Source organism: Narcine bancroftii, chromosome 10 (genome assembly GCF_036971445.1).
Source record: "Narcine bancroftii isolate sNarBan1 chromosome 10, sNarBan1.hap1, whole genome shotgun sequence".
NCBI lineage: Eukaryota > Metazoa > Chordata > Chondrichthyes > Torpediniformes > Narcinidae > Narcine > Narcine bancroftii.
In genome coordinates, this window is record NC_091478.1 from 59,329,253 (window position 1) to 59,345,496 (window position 16,244).

Genomic DNA, 16,244 nt, shown 5'->3' on the forward strand with positions numbered 1-16,244 from the left:
TCCCCCAGGTTCTTTCCCACCTTTTATACATGTAATGCTGCCTATTCTATCTTAGTTCCAACAAAGGCTCCTGACCTGAAAGGGTGACTGACCACTTCTACCCACAGATGTTGTCTGACCTGCTGAGTTCCTTTGGCAGCTCGTTGTCTACTGCCCTGACTTCCTGATCAAGTGTACCCTGATCCACAAACACCAAAAATACCTCCAGGTGTGCTTCCCAGTCGGAATGGTTTGGAAGAATAACACAAATGGAAGGTCAAGGTTTTTAACCTTTCCTCCAAAATAAGAGAAAAGAGAATTATTCACAGAAATACAAACATCCAGTGATTTGAGCAGTGGATTTGTCTGCAGTCAACGTGCGTTACTTAGCAACCCCATTACTCACTCAGTATGAGTTCCAGTTCAGTGGTTAAGCAGTTACTAAAATATTACACCTTACAGCAAAACAAAGATTAGAAATTCATGAACGCTGGCTGCTGTCTAGTGTTATTCCTTGCTGTACAATCAAAGGGCACTAACTGCTACCTTGTTTGGCATGTTGTCCATCAACATCTTGAGCCAGGCACAGAACAACCAAATTTTCCCATTCTCCTCACAACCCCTCCCCCCCCACCCCCCCACTCCCTTTCCCAACCTCCAAAACCTTCTCCTTCTCCCTGGCCCTTTAAAGTCCTCTCAGCCCATCAGCTGGAGAGGGACATTCCAAACCCATCGACGAAAATGCAAGGCAAATCTGCAGCTGTTGCAAGCATGGGAGGAAATGCTGAACAATCCAGTTGCACTTACAGGAGGAGAAATGGTCAATGTTTCAGGTCTGAGGACCCACCGTCACAACTTGGAAGGTGGAAAAACTGGAGACTGCAGATGCTGGAATCTGGAGCGATGAACACTCCGGAGGGGGAGCTCAGTGAGTTGAGCAGCATCAGTGTGAGAGAAAGAATGGTCGACGTTTTGGGTCAGGCGCCTCGTGTGAGATCCCACAACCATGGGATCCATCCCCAAGGTGCCAGCACCTATTAATCGGCAGCAGCCACGAGGGGAAGACACCAGAGGGCACCAGAGAAGATCATTCCCCCCCCCTCCTCCCCATCTGAGAAGGAGAAGCAGAAGAGATGACCCACGGGATTGTCCATGGAGGTGGACCTGTGAGGGGGCTCTACTGCGGACTGCTGGTGACTTGAGGTGAAGAACCCACGGAAGCTGCGGGCCACTGGAGACGGCTGCTGGAGACTGGCTCGAACTGGCTGGAAGGGTACCAAGTATCAGAACCGGGATGCGAGGAGGTGCCGAGGGTGACAGAGATTCAGATCTGGAGCTCGGGTTACCAGTGGTTTGGGTGGGGGCTGCAGAAACGCTTGAGGCCAATCTATGGAGACTTGGCGACTCTCGGGGGACCCAGTTTTACATAGAAAATAGGTGCAGGAGAAGGCCATTTGGTCCTTCAAGCCTACATCGTCATTCATTATGATCATGGCTGATCGTCTACTCAGTACCCAGTACCTACCTTCTCCCCATACCCCGCGATCCCCTTAGACACAAATCTAACTCTGTCTTAAATATAGATAAGGAATCCGCTTCAACTACTTCCTGTGGCAAAGAATTCCACAGATTCACCACTCTCTGGGAGAATTCTTTTTCTCATCTCAGTCCTAAAAGAGTTTCCCCTTATCCTTAAATTGTGACCTCTGATTCTGGTTTTCCCCAACATCAGGAACAACTTTCCTGCATAGAGCCTGTCCAATCCCTTCGGAATGTTATACGTTTCTATAAGATCTCCTCAATATTCTAAATTCCAGCAAGTACAAGCCTAGTCGATCCAGCCTTTCTTCACCTTCCATCCCTGGTATCGATCTAGTGAACCTTCTTTGCTTCCCTCTCTCTCTCTCTGACTATAAGAGGCGGTTCAGGCAATTCCTGCCGGTAGCAAATCTGTCCACCTTGCAGCAGGCAGAAAGGGAATTTCATGTAACTGGACACTGTTTTATTACTACAACAATAAATTGAATCTTGAAGATTTGACGAAGGGTTCTAACCTGTCAGGACAACCATTCTTTTTCTCCTGCTGACACTTTTTTTATTTGAACCGAGAAACAAGTCTGTTTGCAGCGGCAGAGAAGGCAAGGGAAGGATGTGTAGAATAACGGGTGGGTTAAGCAGAAGTTAGGGTCAGATTAAGTTTCTTACTTAAGTTTCCCCCCCCACCATTTAAGTTTCCCCCCCCACCATTTCAAGTTCATGGATGAAAAGAAGCCAAAATATCTGAAGGCACTCACAAAAGGGCAGGGAAGGCACATAGGTTTTACACTGGCAGATCTATGGCTAAAAGTGCTGTTTATACACTGAGGGATGATTGGAGAGGTGGAGAGGTTCAGAGGCGTGATTTGAAAATCTTCAGCTAGAAAAGCCATTAACTGGCTTGGTGCAATGAGAGGGCTTATTCAACAATGATGAGCCAAATATCGTGGGAGGAAGGATAAACAGGGCATTCAATAATTGAGTTACCTTCCAGTCCTGACTCACTCTTGCCATTTGCAGGGTTGCAGGGAAATGAGGGGAGGGGAGGATAGAAGGAAGGATTGTGGAGAGCGGGAGGAAGAGAAAAGCAAAAGGGGGAGAGAGAAAGCGAGAGAGAGAAAACAAAGAAAAAGGAGGAGAGCAGAAATAAAGAGGATGAGAGAGAGAGACAAAGGAAGGAAGCAGAGAGAGGATAGAGGAGGGAAGGCTTTAGAGAAAGTATTGGATGGAATTCAACTGCGAGATAACCAGTTTAATTCAGAAGTCATGAATATCAAGGAATACAGATAGAAAGCAAGCCAGAAGGGGCAAGTATGAACTTTAGAGCCTGAATTGGGAATTTGCATGCCCAGCAACCCAGGTTCGAATAGCAAGAGGATTTGAGTCCACGAGTAGGGAGATCCTGCTACAGCTGTAAAGGGCCTTGGTGAGACCACACCTGGAGTACTGCATGGAGTTTCGGTCTTTTTATTGGAGGAAAGACATACTCGCCATGGAGGGGGTGCAGAGAAGGTTCACTAGACTGATACCAGGGATGGAAGGACTTGCATATGAAGAAAGGTTAGATAGACTAGGCTTGCATTCTCTGGAATTTAGAAGATTGAGGGAGAGATCTTCTAGAAACATAAAATTCTTAAGGGTTTAGACAGACTAGATGCAGGTAGGTTGTCTCCAGTGCTGGGAAAAACCAGAACCAGGGACCACAGTTTAAGGCGAAGGGGGAAGCTTTTTAGGACTGAGAAGATAAAAAAATTTATTCTCTTAGAGAGTGGTGGATCTGTGGAATTCTTTGCCACAGGAAGTAGTTGAGGCCGCTTCCTTGTCAATATATAAGATTAGGTTAGATTTGGCCCTTGTGGCTAAGGGGATTTGTGGGGGGGGGAGCGGTATGGGGAGAAGGCAGGAACCGGGTACTAATCAGCCCATGATCATATTGAATGGTGATGTAGGCTTGAAGGGCCAATTGGCCCACACCTGCACCTATTTTCCTATGTTTCTATGAATCCAGCGCTCTGTAAAGGATTCCTCTGGGTGCTCCAGTTTCCTTCCCACGTTAAAAATATATGGGAGTTGTAGGTTAATTGGGGAATCTGGGTGACATGGGCTGATGGGCCGGAAGGGCCTGTTACCCTGCTGCATGTCGAAATTTTTAAAAAAATCAAAATGAATCAAGGAAACATGCTGGTGAATAGAAGGAAGGATTGTGGAGAGTGGGAGGAAGAGAAAAGCAAAAGGGGGAGAGAGAAAGCGAGAGAGAGAAAACAGAGAAAAAGGAGGAGAGCAGAAATAAAGAGGATGAGAGAGAGAGACAAAGGAAGGAAGCAGAGAGAGGATAGAGGAGGGAAGGCTTTAGAGAAAGTATTGGATGGAATTCAACTGCGAGATAACCAGTTTAATTCAGAAGTCATGAATATCAAGGAATACAGATAGAAAGCAAGCCAGAAATTAAGGGATTTAAGTTGTGGCCTCCTGGCATTTAGTATTATATTTCTACGCAGTGTGCAGAGATGTTGGATTGATTGACACCCTGCATGAATGCACCTGTAATTTTACTGCAGATCATGAGTGTTATCTGTGTGCGGTTCACCCAAAGGCAGCTTAAGACTCCATAAGTAACTCTGTCGCAAGAGATAGTGGGGGAGAGAAGAAAGAGAAATATCACGGAGCTTAGGGCTTACGCAGGTGGACCTGCATGCAGTTCTATAATTCTATATATGACTGCAATTTTCCATTGATAGAACTGTATTATCTGGCATTGCTTTGAAAATGTAATTTCCTTCCCTCTTCCTGGCCACTGGAACAGTGAAGCTCCTGGCGTACAATACGTTATTGAGACAGTTTGCCAATAAACTTCTGTCAGAACCGTTCTGCCATTGAAGCCACAATCTCAGAAATCTTCCATCACAGTGTCAGTGTTACTAAAGGATTTCTACCAGATGGAGAAAAGACTGGTACTTACCTTTTGCAAATTATTGATCTGTTTCAGGTGCTTTTAATGGACCTGTCTCTGCCATTTATCTTCACCAGAGGCAACACAAATGTAGCCGGGAAAACTAAAAAAAAACTGTCCATTGGTTTGGACCATTTCAAGTTTTATGGTGATGGTGGCCAGCTGTGGTCAGCCCATTCCATCACTGGAGGTTGGAAGGTTTGACCTTTCACCTATAGCTGGACCTGAATGAACTATCATCCAAGGGGGGGGGGGGGGCTATTCAGACCCACGCCCTTGTTGGGAAGATCACTATTACTTCTGTGCCAATCTCCTACATAATTCCACATACCTTGATTCCCTAAAAATCCAAACATTTGATGACTTATAGTCACAAATAAGAAGTATATTCCATAATCAGGTTCGCAGACGACACCACGGTAGTCGCCTTGATCAGTGGGAATGATGAAACGGTCTACAGGGACGAGGTCCAGCACATGGCCGCGTGGTGTACCGACAACAACTTGGCACTTAACGCACAGAAGACCAAGGAGATCATTGTGGACCTCAGGTGTGCTAGAAGCCACACTCAGGTCCCTATCTACATCAATGAAGTTATGGTGTATCAAGCTTTAAATTCTTTGGTGCCCACATTTCCGATGATCCCACCTGGCCCCTGAACTTCTCCATCCTGTTCAAAAAGGCGTATCATCGACTTTATTTCCTGCGGAGTACGAAGAAAATTCACCTCTGTCCCAGGATTCTGATGGATTTTTACCGCTGTATCACTGAGACCACACTGGCATCTCAGTGTGGTATGGCAACTGTCTCATATCGGACCATAAAGCACTTCAGCGGGTGGTGAAAATTGCCTAGCGGATTATCGGCATCCAATTGCCCACCATTGAGAACATCTATCAGGAACACTGTCAGGGCCGGGCGAAGAGCATCATCAAGGATGCATCACACCCAAACCATGGACTTTTTAACTCTTCTCCCATCCGCTAGGTGCTACAGGAGCCTTCACTCTCGAACCAGCAGACTAGTGAAGACCTTTGCCCCCCCCCCCCACCCCGAGGCTGTGACCCTGCTGAACCTTAAATCCCAGCTTGGAGTGGTCCTGCTCTCACATTGAACTCTCAGGACTTTTAGAATCGTTTTCTTGCTGAATGCACTTGTTTTCATTCACACTTAGGTATTTGTATATAGAACTTTTTTTAACTTCTGGTTGGATGCTTATTTGTACATCATTGGCTTTGTATTTTACTGGCACAATGACAATAAAGTGGACTCTAATCTTACCATTCTGTTGCTACCTCCATGCTTCCATCTCCTCCCCGCGTTCCATCTCCACCTGACTCCATCTGCACATTGGCCTTTATTGGGCAAGTTTAATGAGCCCAGAAGTTGGGGCCTCAGGATGCAATTATGCAAGGCATTGGTGAGTCCCTCTAGCTGCTTATTGTTTGCTCAAGATTCTAGCATCTGCAGTTATGTGTTTCACTGCGTCGGGTTCACTGTGTATAGTGCAGAAAGAAAGGGTTAGAGAGGGCACAACAGGGTTGGGTAGGGTTATCTGTATGTGGGGCAGTGTGTAAAAAGTGTTAGAGATGGCACCACAGGGTTGTGTCAGGTCCACTGTGTATAGGGCGGTGGGAAGTTATTAGAGAGGGCATTGCAAGGTTGGGTATGGTTCATTGTGTGTAGGGCAGTGTGAAGGGGTTATGAAGGTTACTGCATGGTTGTGTAGGGTTCACTGTGTGTAGGGCAGTGGCAAAGGGCTAGAGAGAGTTCTACAGATAAGGAATTATTGTCATTCAGAGCATTAGGTACATAATTTTAATTTAATTTGGACATACAGGTCCTTTCGGCCCACAAGCCCGTGCCCCTCAATTACACCCAACTAACCTACAACCCCTGGCATGTTTTGAATAGTGGGAGGAACTGGAGACCCAGGGAAAACCCACACAGAACAAACAAACTCCTTACAGACAGCAAGGGATTCAAACCCCAGATGCTGTAGCAGCATTGCGTTAACCACCACACTAGATGTGCTGCCCTAGATATACTCGAAATTCTTACTTGCTAGAGTTGAACAGGTACTTGGTTTGATAAAACTATTACGTATAATATACTAATTGAATTAAATTAAAGAAAGAATAAATAAATAAGGTAGATAATAAATATTCACAGTAATCCCTGTGCAAAAAAGTGGCTTGCAATAGTGCAGACAGTTTAGCGTAGGTTAACCGAAGGAAAGTACAAGAGTTGGAAAGCCATTGGAAAGAAACCGGTCTTGAACTTGGACAGGGTGGTGCTGTGAAGAGCAGGCTCAATGGGTTAGATAGGATACGACAGTGTTGTCCCACACAATACTGTGGGGTTAACTGTGTGTAATGCAGTGGGAAGGGATTAGAGAGGGTATTTGTAATGTGAAGGCTGAGCCAACAGGTCAGACAAGACAAAACAGACGAGTTTCTTTCTATGCTGTAATTGGTTATATATAAGTTGGTCAGTACAAAGCTCAGTTTCCATGGACTTGAAGCCTGAGGGGTCATCTGACCACCCAAACAGGAAACTGGTTGAAAGTCCCCCACTCCTGTTAATCATTTATGGTTTTAGACTGCAGGCATATAACGGCACAATCAAGGAATTTTGCCGCTACACAGGCCATCTAAAAAGGAATTTTGGAGTCAAGTCCTGCCCAATGAGGGAGCCTGCAGAACCCCTACAACTTTTTGGGAGGGAGCCTGCAGTGTAAATCGTCGGAAAAATTTGTTGTCGGTCGTCCACTCTACTGCACGTCCAATCCCTGGGACTGTTGCACTCAGGGACTTGCAGGGTGTGAACGACCACATGGGCAGTGATTCTGTTAATTTTTTCCTCTACTTTCCCAGCATTGCAGTTTAAAAAACATTTAATGTCAGGCCCACTTCCAGTTGGTTCAGTTCCTCACCTGAAGGCACATGGGCTTACCTGGGCCGGTCCCAGTTTAAAACCCAGCACATGGGTTAGCTTGCTCTCTTTTCCATTCTGTTCCATCCCTAAGCACCACTCCAGGTTGTGAGCCGCAGGCAATGCCAGAGTACGAATTGAAAAGTGTGTGCTGGTGGAGGGTGGGGTATTTTGAGGCATACACCTGGCCCATTGTAACTTTTATATAAACTTGTTAATTAGTGTGCTGTGCCTGCTTGTCAGGGGAGGGGTGGCAGGTACTGTTAATTTGAACCCTCAAAATAACATAGCGTAGTTACTGATAGCATGGGGCAGGCACGGTTAGCATAGGGGCTGCATGACCTGAATACCAGTTAGCACAACGCTGTTATAGTGCCAGCAACAGGGACCAGGGATCGAATCCCGTGCGGTCTGCAAGGACTTTGTACATTCCACCCGTGTCTGAGTGGATTTCTCCAGGGGGCTCCAGTTCCTCCACCCTTTAAGACATACCAGGAATTGTCAGACAATTGGGTGTAATTGGGTGGCATGGGCTTGTGGGCCGAAAGGGCCTGTTACTGTGCTGTATGTCTAAATAAAAAAGTTAAATAAATTATCTTGAATTGGAGCATTAATGGATTGTGTGTGTGTGTGTGTGTGTGTGTGTGTGTGTGTGTGTGTGTGTGTGTGTGTGTGTGTGTGTGTGTGTGTGTGTGTGTCCTGTACATCATTTGTGTCCCATGTAAATTAAGTTCCCCGTTTAGTACTAACAAGTGTCCAGCATTGTCACCCTTAAAACTTGTTCTCACACAATAGTACTACAGGGATGTGTCATGCTCGCTGTGAGTAGGGGAGTGACAAGAGGATAGAGAGGGCATTACTGGGTTGTGTCACATTCGCTGTGTTATGGAGAGTGACAACGGGACAGAGAGGGCATTACAGGGTTGTGTCAGGTTTGCTGTGTGTAGGGCATTGTCAAGGGGATAGAGACAGCATTACAGGGTTGTGTCATGTTAGCTATGTGTAGGAGAGCGACAAGGGGATAGAGAGGGCATTACAAGGTGATGCAAGTTCACTGTGTGTAGGGGAGTGACAAGGGGATAGAGAGGGCATTACAGGGTTGTGTCATGTTTGCTGTGTGTAGGGCAGCGACAAGGGGATAGAGAGCACATTACAGGGTTGTGTCATGTTTTCTGTGTGTAGGGGAGTGACAAGGGGATAGAGAGGGCATTACATGATTGTGTCATGTTTGCTGGGTGTAGGGCAGCGACAAGGGGATAGAGACGACATTATAGGGTTGTGTCATGTTCGCTGCGTGCTGGGGAGCAACAAAGGGATTGAGCAGACATTGCAGGATTGTGTCTTTTTCGCTGTGTGTAGGGTAGTGACAAGGGGATAGACTGGGCATTATAGGGTTCTTTCCTGTTCGCTGATCATAGGGGATCAACAAAGTGTTAAGGAGTGCATTATAGGACTGCGTCATGTTCGCTGTGTGTAGGGAAGCGACAAGGGGATAGAGAGGGCATTGAAAGGTTGTGTCATGTTCGGTGTGTCTAGCGAGTGACAAATGGATAGAGAGTGTTTACAGGGTTACTTCATGTTCGCTGTGTGTAGGGGAGCAACAAGGGGATAGAGACGACATTATAGGGTTGTGTCATATTTGCTGAGTGTAGGGGAGAGACAAGGGGATAGAGAGGGCATTACAGGGTTGTGTCATGTTCGCTGTGTGCAGGCGAGCAGCAAGGGGATAGAGAGGGCATTACAGATTTATGTCATGTTAGCTTTGTGTAGGGGAGCAAAAAGTGGATAGAGAGGGCATTACAGGGTTGTGTCATTTTCGCAGTGTGTAGGGGAGCGACAAGGGTATAGATAGGGCATTGAAAGTTTGTATCATGTTCGGTGTGCGTAGGGGAGTGACAAGGGGATAAAGACGGCATTACAGGGTTGAGTCATGTTCACTGTGTGTAGGGCAGTGATAAGGGGATAGAAGGCATTACATGGTTGTGTCATATTCGCTCTGTGTAGGGGAGCGACAAAGGGATTGAGCGGATATTACAGGGTTGTGTAATGTTCGATGTGTGTAGGGGAGCGACAAGGGGATACAGAGGGCATTACAGGGTTGTGTCATATTTGCTGTGTGTAGGGGAGAGACAAGGGGTTAGTGAGGGCATTACAGGGTTGCGTTAGCTGTGTGGAGGGGAATGACAAGGGGATAGAAAGGGCATTACAGGGTTGTGTCATGTTCACTGTGTGCAGGGGAGCGACAAACGGTTAGTGCGGGCATTATAGGATTGTTTCATGTTCGCTGAGCATAGGGGATCAACAAAATCTTAGTGAGGGCATTATAGGGTTGCGTCATGTTCGCTGAGTGTAGGGGAGTGACAAGGGGATAGAGAGGGCATTACAAGGTTGTGTCATGTTTGCTGTGTGTAGGGCAGTGATAAGGGGATAGAGAGGGCATTACATGGTTGTATTATATTCGCTCTGTGTAGGGGAGCGAGAAAGGGATTGAGCGGACATTACAGGATTGTGTCATTTTCACTGTGTGTAGGGGAGCGACAAGGGGATACACGGGGCTTTATAGGGTTGTCTCATATTTGCTGTCTGTTGCGGAGTGACAAGGGGATAGAAATGGCTTTACAGGGTTGTGTCATGTTTGCTGTGTGTAGTGCATTGTCAACGGGATAGGGATGTAATTACAGGATTCTATCATGTTTGCTGGGTCTTGCGGAGCGACAAGGGGATAGTGAGCGCATTACAGGGTTGTGTCATGTTTCCTCTGTGTAGGGGAGTGACAAAGGGATAGAGAGGGCATTACATGGTTGTGTCATATTCGCTCTGTATTGCGGAGTGACAAAGGGATTGAGCGGACATTACAGGATTGTGTCTTTTTTGCTGTGTGTAGTGGAGCGAGGTCAACAAAGGTGATGTAGAGTCCTTTGTTTTGTTCTCTGCACTTTTCTTGGAGTTGTCTGATGGCAAAGACCATGTCAGTAGTTCCTCTGTTTGCACTAATATCTAGTGTCGCCGAAAATGTCCTCCCAGAATCACAGTGTGGTTTTCGCGCAAACAGAGGAACTACTGACATGGTCTTTGCCCTCAGACAGCTCCAAGAAAAGTGCAGAGAACAAAACAAAGGACTCTACATCACCTTTGTTGACCTCACCAAAGCCTTCGACACCCTGAGCAGGAAAGGGCTTTGGCAAATACTAGAGTGCCTTGGATGCCCAAGTTCCTCAACATGGTTATCCAACTGCACGAAAACCAACAAGGTCGGGTCAAATACAGCAATGAGCTCTCCGAATCCTTCTCCATTGACAACGGCGTGAAGCAAGGCTGCGTCGTCGCACCAACCCTCTTTATTATCTTCTTCAGCATGATGCTGAAACAAGCCATGAGAGTCCTCAACAATGAAGACGCTGTTTACGTCCGGTACCGCACGGATGGCAGTCTCTTCAATCTGAGGCGCCTGCAAGCTCACACCAAGACACAAGAGAAACTTGTCCGTGAACTACTCTTTGCAGACGACACCGCTTTAGTTGCCCATTCAGAGCCAGCTCTCCAGCGCATGACGTCCTGTTTTGCGGAAACTGCCAAAATGTTTGGCCTGGAAGTCAGCCTGAATAAAACTGAGGTCCTCCATCAGCCAGCTCCCCACCATGACCACCAGCCCCCCCACATCTCCATCGGGCACACTGAACTCAAAACGGTCAACCAGATTACCTACCTCGGCTGCACCATTTCATCGTATGCAAGGATCGACAAAGAGATAGACAACAGACTCGCCAAGGCAAATAGCGCCTTTGGAAGACTACACAAAAGAGTCTGGAAAAGCAACCACCTGAAGAAACACACAAAGATCAGCGTGTACAAAGCCATTGTCATACCCATGCTCCTGTACGGCTCCGAATCATGGGTCCGCTACCGGCATCACCTACAGCTCCTAGAACGCTTCCATCAGCGCTGTCTCCGCTCCATCCTCAACATTCATTGGAATGACTTCATCACCAACATCGAAGTACTCGAGCTAGCAGAGTCCGCAAGCATCGAATCCATGCTGCTGAAGACCCAACTACGCTGGGTGGTTCACATCTCCAGAATGGAGCAACATCACCTTCCCAAGATCATGTTATATGGCGAGCGACAAGGGGATAGAGAGGGCATTACTGGGTTCTGTCATGTTCACTGTATATAGGCGAGTGACAATGGTATACAGAGGGCATTACACGTTTATGTCATCTTTCCTCTGTGTAGGGCAGCGACAAGGGGATAGAGTGGGTATACTGTGTTGTGTCATATTCACTGTGTGAATGGGAGCGACAAGGAGATAGAGAGGGCATTACAGGATTGAGTCATATTCGCTGTGTGTAGGGATGCCACAAGGGGATAGTGAGGGCATTACAGGGTAGTGTCATGTTAGGTGTGGGTAGGAGAGCGACAAGGGAATAGAGAAGGAATTATAGGTTTGCGTCATGTTTGCTGTCTGTTGGGACGTGACAAGGGGATATAGAGGGCATTGCAGGGTTGTGTCATGTTCGCTGTGTGTAGGGCTGCAACAAGGGGATATAGAGGGCATTACAAGTTTGTGTCATGTTCGCTGTGTGAAGGGTATTGTCAAGGGGATAGAGACGGAATTCTGTCATGTTCGCTGGGGCTTGGGGAGTAACTAGGGGATAGAGAGCACATTACAGTGTTGTGTCATGTTTCCTTTGTGTAGGGCAGCGACAAGGGGATAGTGAGGGCATTACAGGGTTGAGTCATGTTCACTGTGTGTAGGAGAGGGAAAAGTGGATAGAGAGGTCATTACAGGGTTGTGTCATGTTCGCTGTGTGCACGGGAGTGACAAGGGGATAGAGAGGGCATTCTAGGGTTGTTTCATGTTCGCTGAGTTTCGGGGATCGACAAGGTGTTATTGAGGGTATTATAGGGCTGAGTCATTTTCGCTGTGTGTTGGGGAGAGACAAGTGGATATAGAGGGAATTACAGGGTTGTGACATATTTGCTGTGTGTATGGGAGAGTCAAGCCGATATAGGGGGCATTACAGGGTAGTGTCATGTTCGGTGTGTGTTGGGGAGCGACAAGGGGATAGAGAGGGCATTAGAGCTTTGTGTCATATTCGCTATGTGTGGCGCATTGTCAAGAGGATAGAGACGGAATTACAGGAATCTGTCATGTTCGCTGGGGATTGGGGAGCGACTAGTGGATAGAGAGCACATTACAGTGTTGTGTCATGTTTGCTTTGTGTAGGGGAGTGACAAGGAATAGAGAGGGAATTACAGGGTTGTGCATGTCCGCTGTCTGAAGGGGAGCGATAATGGTAAACAAAGGTCATTACAAGATTGTGTCATATTTGCTGTGTGTCGGGGAGAGAAAAGGCGATAGAGGGGGCATTACAGGGTTGAGTCATGTTCGCTGTGTGAAGGGGACTGACAAGGGTATAGAGGGGGCATTACAGGGTTGTGTAATGTTTGCTGTGCGTAGGTGAGCGACAAGGGGATAGAGAGGGCATTAAAGGGTTGTGTCATGTTCGCTGTGTGTAGAGCAGTGACAAGGGGATAGAAATGGTATTACAGTGTTTTGTCAGTTCGCTGTGTTTAGAGAAGCTGCAATGGGATAGAGAGGGCATTTCAGAATTGTGTCATGTTCACGGCATGTAGGGGAGTGACACATGGATAGAGACGGCATTAAAGGGTTGCTTCATATACGCTATGCGTACGGGCATGAGAAGTGTATACAGGGTGTATTACACGGGTGTGTAATATTAGGTGTGTGTAGGGCAGCTCAAGTGGATAGAGAGGGCATTACAGGGTTGTGTCATGTTCGCGGTGTGTAGGGGAGCAACAAGTGGATAGAGAGGGCATTACAGGGATTTGTCATGTTCTCTGTGTGAAGGTGATCGACAAGGGTATAGAGAGGACATTACAGGGTTGTGTCATGTTTGATGTGTGTAGGGCTTTGTCATGGGGATAGAGATGGAATTACATGATACTGTCATGTTCGACGGGGTGTTGGGAAGTGACAAGTGGATAGGGTGCGCATTATAGGATTATGTCATGTTTCCTCTGTTTAGGGGAGCGATAGGGATGTTTCATATTCACTAAGCGTAGGGGAGCGACATGGAGATAGAGTGGGAATTACAGGGTTATGTCATATTTGCTGTTTGTAGGGGAGAGACAAGGGGATATCGAGGGCATTACAGGGTTGTGTCATGTTCACTGTGTGTAGGGGAGGGAAAAGGGGATAGAGAGGTCATTATAGGGTTGTTTTGTGTTCGCTGAGTGTCGGGGATCGACAAGGTGTTTGTGAGGTCATTATAGGGCTGAGTCATTTTCGCTCTGTGTCGGTAAGCGACAAGGGCATAGAAAGGGAATTACAGGGTTGTGTCATATTTGCTGTGTACAGGGGAGAGACAAGGGATATAGAGGGCATTACAGGATAGTGTCATGTTTGCTGTGTGCAGGCGAGTGGGAATTGGATAGAGAGGGCATTAAAGGGTTGTGTCATGTACACTGTGTGTAGGGGAGGGAGAAGGGGATAGAGAGTGCATTACATTGTTGTGTCATGTTCGCTGTGTGCACGGGAGTGACAAGGGGATAGAGAGGGTATTATAGGGTTGTTTCATGTTCGCTGAGTGTCGGGGATCGACAAGGTGTTACTGAGGGCATTACAGGTCTGTGTCATGTTCGCTGTGTGTAGGGAATGCACAAGGAGATAGAGAGGGCATTACAGGGTTGTGTCATATTTGCTGTGTGCAGGGGAGAGACAAGGCGATAGAGGGGACATTTCAGGGTTGTGTCATGTTCACTGTGTGTAGGGGAGCGACAAGGGGATAGAGAGGGCATTACAGGGATTTGTCATGTTCGCTGTGTGAAGGAGATCGACAATGGTATAGAGAGGGCATTGCAGAGTTGTGTCATGTTTGCTGTGTGTAGGGCTTTGTCAAGGGTTAGAAATGGAATTACAGGATTCTGTCATGTTCGCTGGGTGTTGGGGAGTGACAAGAGGATAGGGAGCGCATTATAAGATTGTTTCATGTTTCCTCTGTTGAAGGGAGCGATAAGGGCATCATAGGGTTGTTTCATAGTCACTAAGCGTAGGGGAGAGACAGGGGATATCGACGGCAGTACAGGGTAGTGTCATGTTTGCTGTGTGCAGGCGAGTGGCAATGGGATAGAGAAGGCATTAAAGGGTTGTGTCATGTTCACTGTGTGTAGGGGAGGGAAAAGGGGATAGAGAGGGAATTACAGGGTTGTGCATTGTTCGCTGTTCACGGGAGTGACAAGGGATAGAGATGGCATTATACGGTTCTTTCATGTTCGCTGAGTGTCGGGGATCGACAAGAAGTTCATGAGGGCATTATAGGGCTGAGTAATTTTCGCTCTGTGTAGGGGAGCGACAAGGGCATAGAGAGGGAATTACAGGTTTGTATCATATTTGCTGTGTATAGGGGAGATGCAAGGAGTTATAGAGGGCATTACAGGGTAGTGTCATGGGCGGTGTGTGTAGGGGCGCCAGCAGGGCATAGAGTGGGAATTATGGGTTTGAATCATGTTTGCTGTGTGTTGGGTCGTGACAAGGGGATATAGAGGGCATTGCAGGGTGGTGTCATGTTCTCTGTGTTTAGGGGTGCGAAAAGGGGATAGAGAGGGCTTTACAGGGTTATCTCATTTTCGCTTTCTGTAGGGCAGCGACAAGGGGATAGTGAGGGCATTACAGGGTTGCGTAATATTAGCTGTGTGTCAGGGAATGACAAGGGGATAGAGAGGGCATTATAGGTTTGTGTCAAGGTCGCTGTGTGAAGGGCATTGTCGAGGGGATAGAGATGGAATTGCATGATTCTGTAATGTTCACTGGGGGTTGGGGTATGACTAGGGGATAGAGAGCGCATTACAGAGTTGTGTCATGTTTGCTTTGTGTCGGGGAGTGACTGGGAATAGAGAGGGAATTACAGAGTTGTGCATGTTCGCTGTGTGAAGGGGAGCGACAATGGGATAGAGAGGGCATTATAGGGTTGAGTCATGTTCGCTGTGTGAAGGGGACTGACAAGGGTATAGAGAGGGCATTACAGGTTTGTGTAATGTTTGCTGTGTGTAGGGGAGCGACAAGGGCATAGAGAGGGAATTACAGGTTTGTATCATATTTGCTGTGTATAGGGAAGAGGCAAGGAGTTATAGAGGGCATTACAGAGTAGTGTCATGGGCGGTGTGTGTAGGGGCGCAAGCAGGGCATAGAGTGGGAATTATGGGTTTGAATCATGTTTGCTGTGTGTTGGGTCGTGACAAGGGGATATAGAGGGCATTGCAGGGTGGTGTCATGTTTGCTGTGTTTAGGGGTGCGAAAAGGGGATAGAGAGGGCTTTACAGGGTTATCTCATTTTCGCTTTCTGTAGGGCAGCGACAAGGGGATAGTGAGGGCATTACAGGGTTGCGTAATATTAGCTGTGTGTCAGGGAATGACAAGGGGATAGAGAGGGCATTATAGGTTTGTGTCAAGGTCGCTGTGTGAAGGGCATTGTCGAGGGGATAGAGATGGAATTGCACGATTCTGTAATGTTCACTGGGAGTTGGGGTATGACTAGGGGATAGAGAGCGCATTACAGAGTTGTGTCATGTTTGCTTTGTGTCGGGGAGTGACAGGGAATAGAGAGGGAATTACAGAGTTGTGCATGTTCGCTGTGTGAAGGGGAGCGACAATGGGATAGAGAGGGCATTATAGGGTTGAGTCATGTTCGCTGTGTGAAGGGGACTGACAAGGGTATAGAGAGGGCATTACAGATTTGTGTAATGTTTGCTGTGTGTAGGGGAGCGACAAGGGGATAGGGAGGGCATTACAGGGTTGTGTCATGTTCGATGTGTGTATGGGAGC

The 16,244-nt window shown here is 47.2% G+C and overlaps 1 protein-coding gene and 1 long non-coding RNA gene across 4 annotated transcripts in view; one reads left to right on the top strand and one right to left on the bottom strand.

Moving 5' to 3' along the window:
• Positions 1 to 16,244, bottom strand: part of LOC138744601 (RNA-binding Raly-like protein) — an 838,833-nt gene that overhangs the window by 278,480 nt on the left and 544,109 nt on the right. The window lies entirely within an intron of this gene.
• Positions 1 to 16,244, top strand: part of LOC138744605 (uncharacterized) — a 101,790-nt gene that overhangs the window by 11,944 nt on the left and 73,602 nt on the right. The window contains exon 3 of the long non-coding RNA XR_011345649.1: positions 5,835 to 5,885. This is a non-coding gene — a long non-coding RNA (uncharacterized lncRNA). The remainder of the gene's footprint in view (positions 1 to 5,834; positions 5,886 to 16,244) is intronic.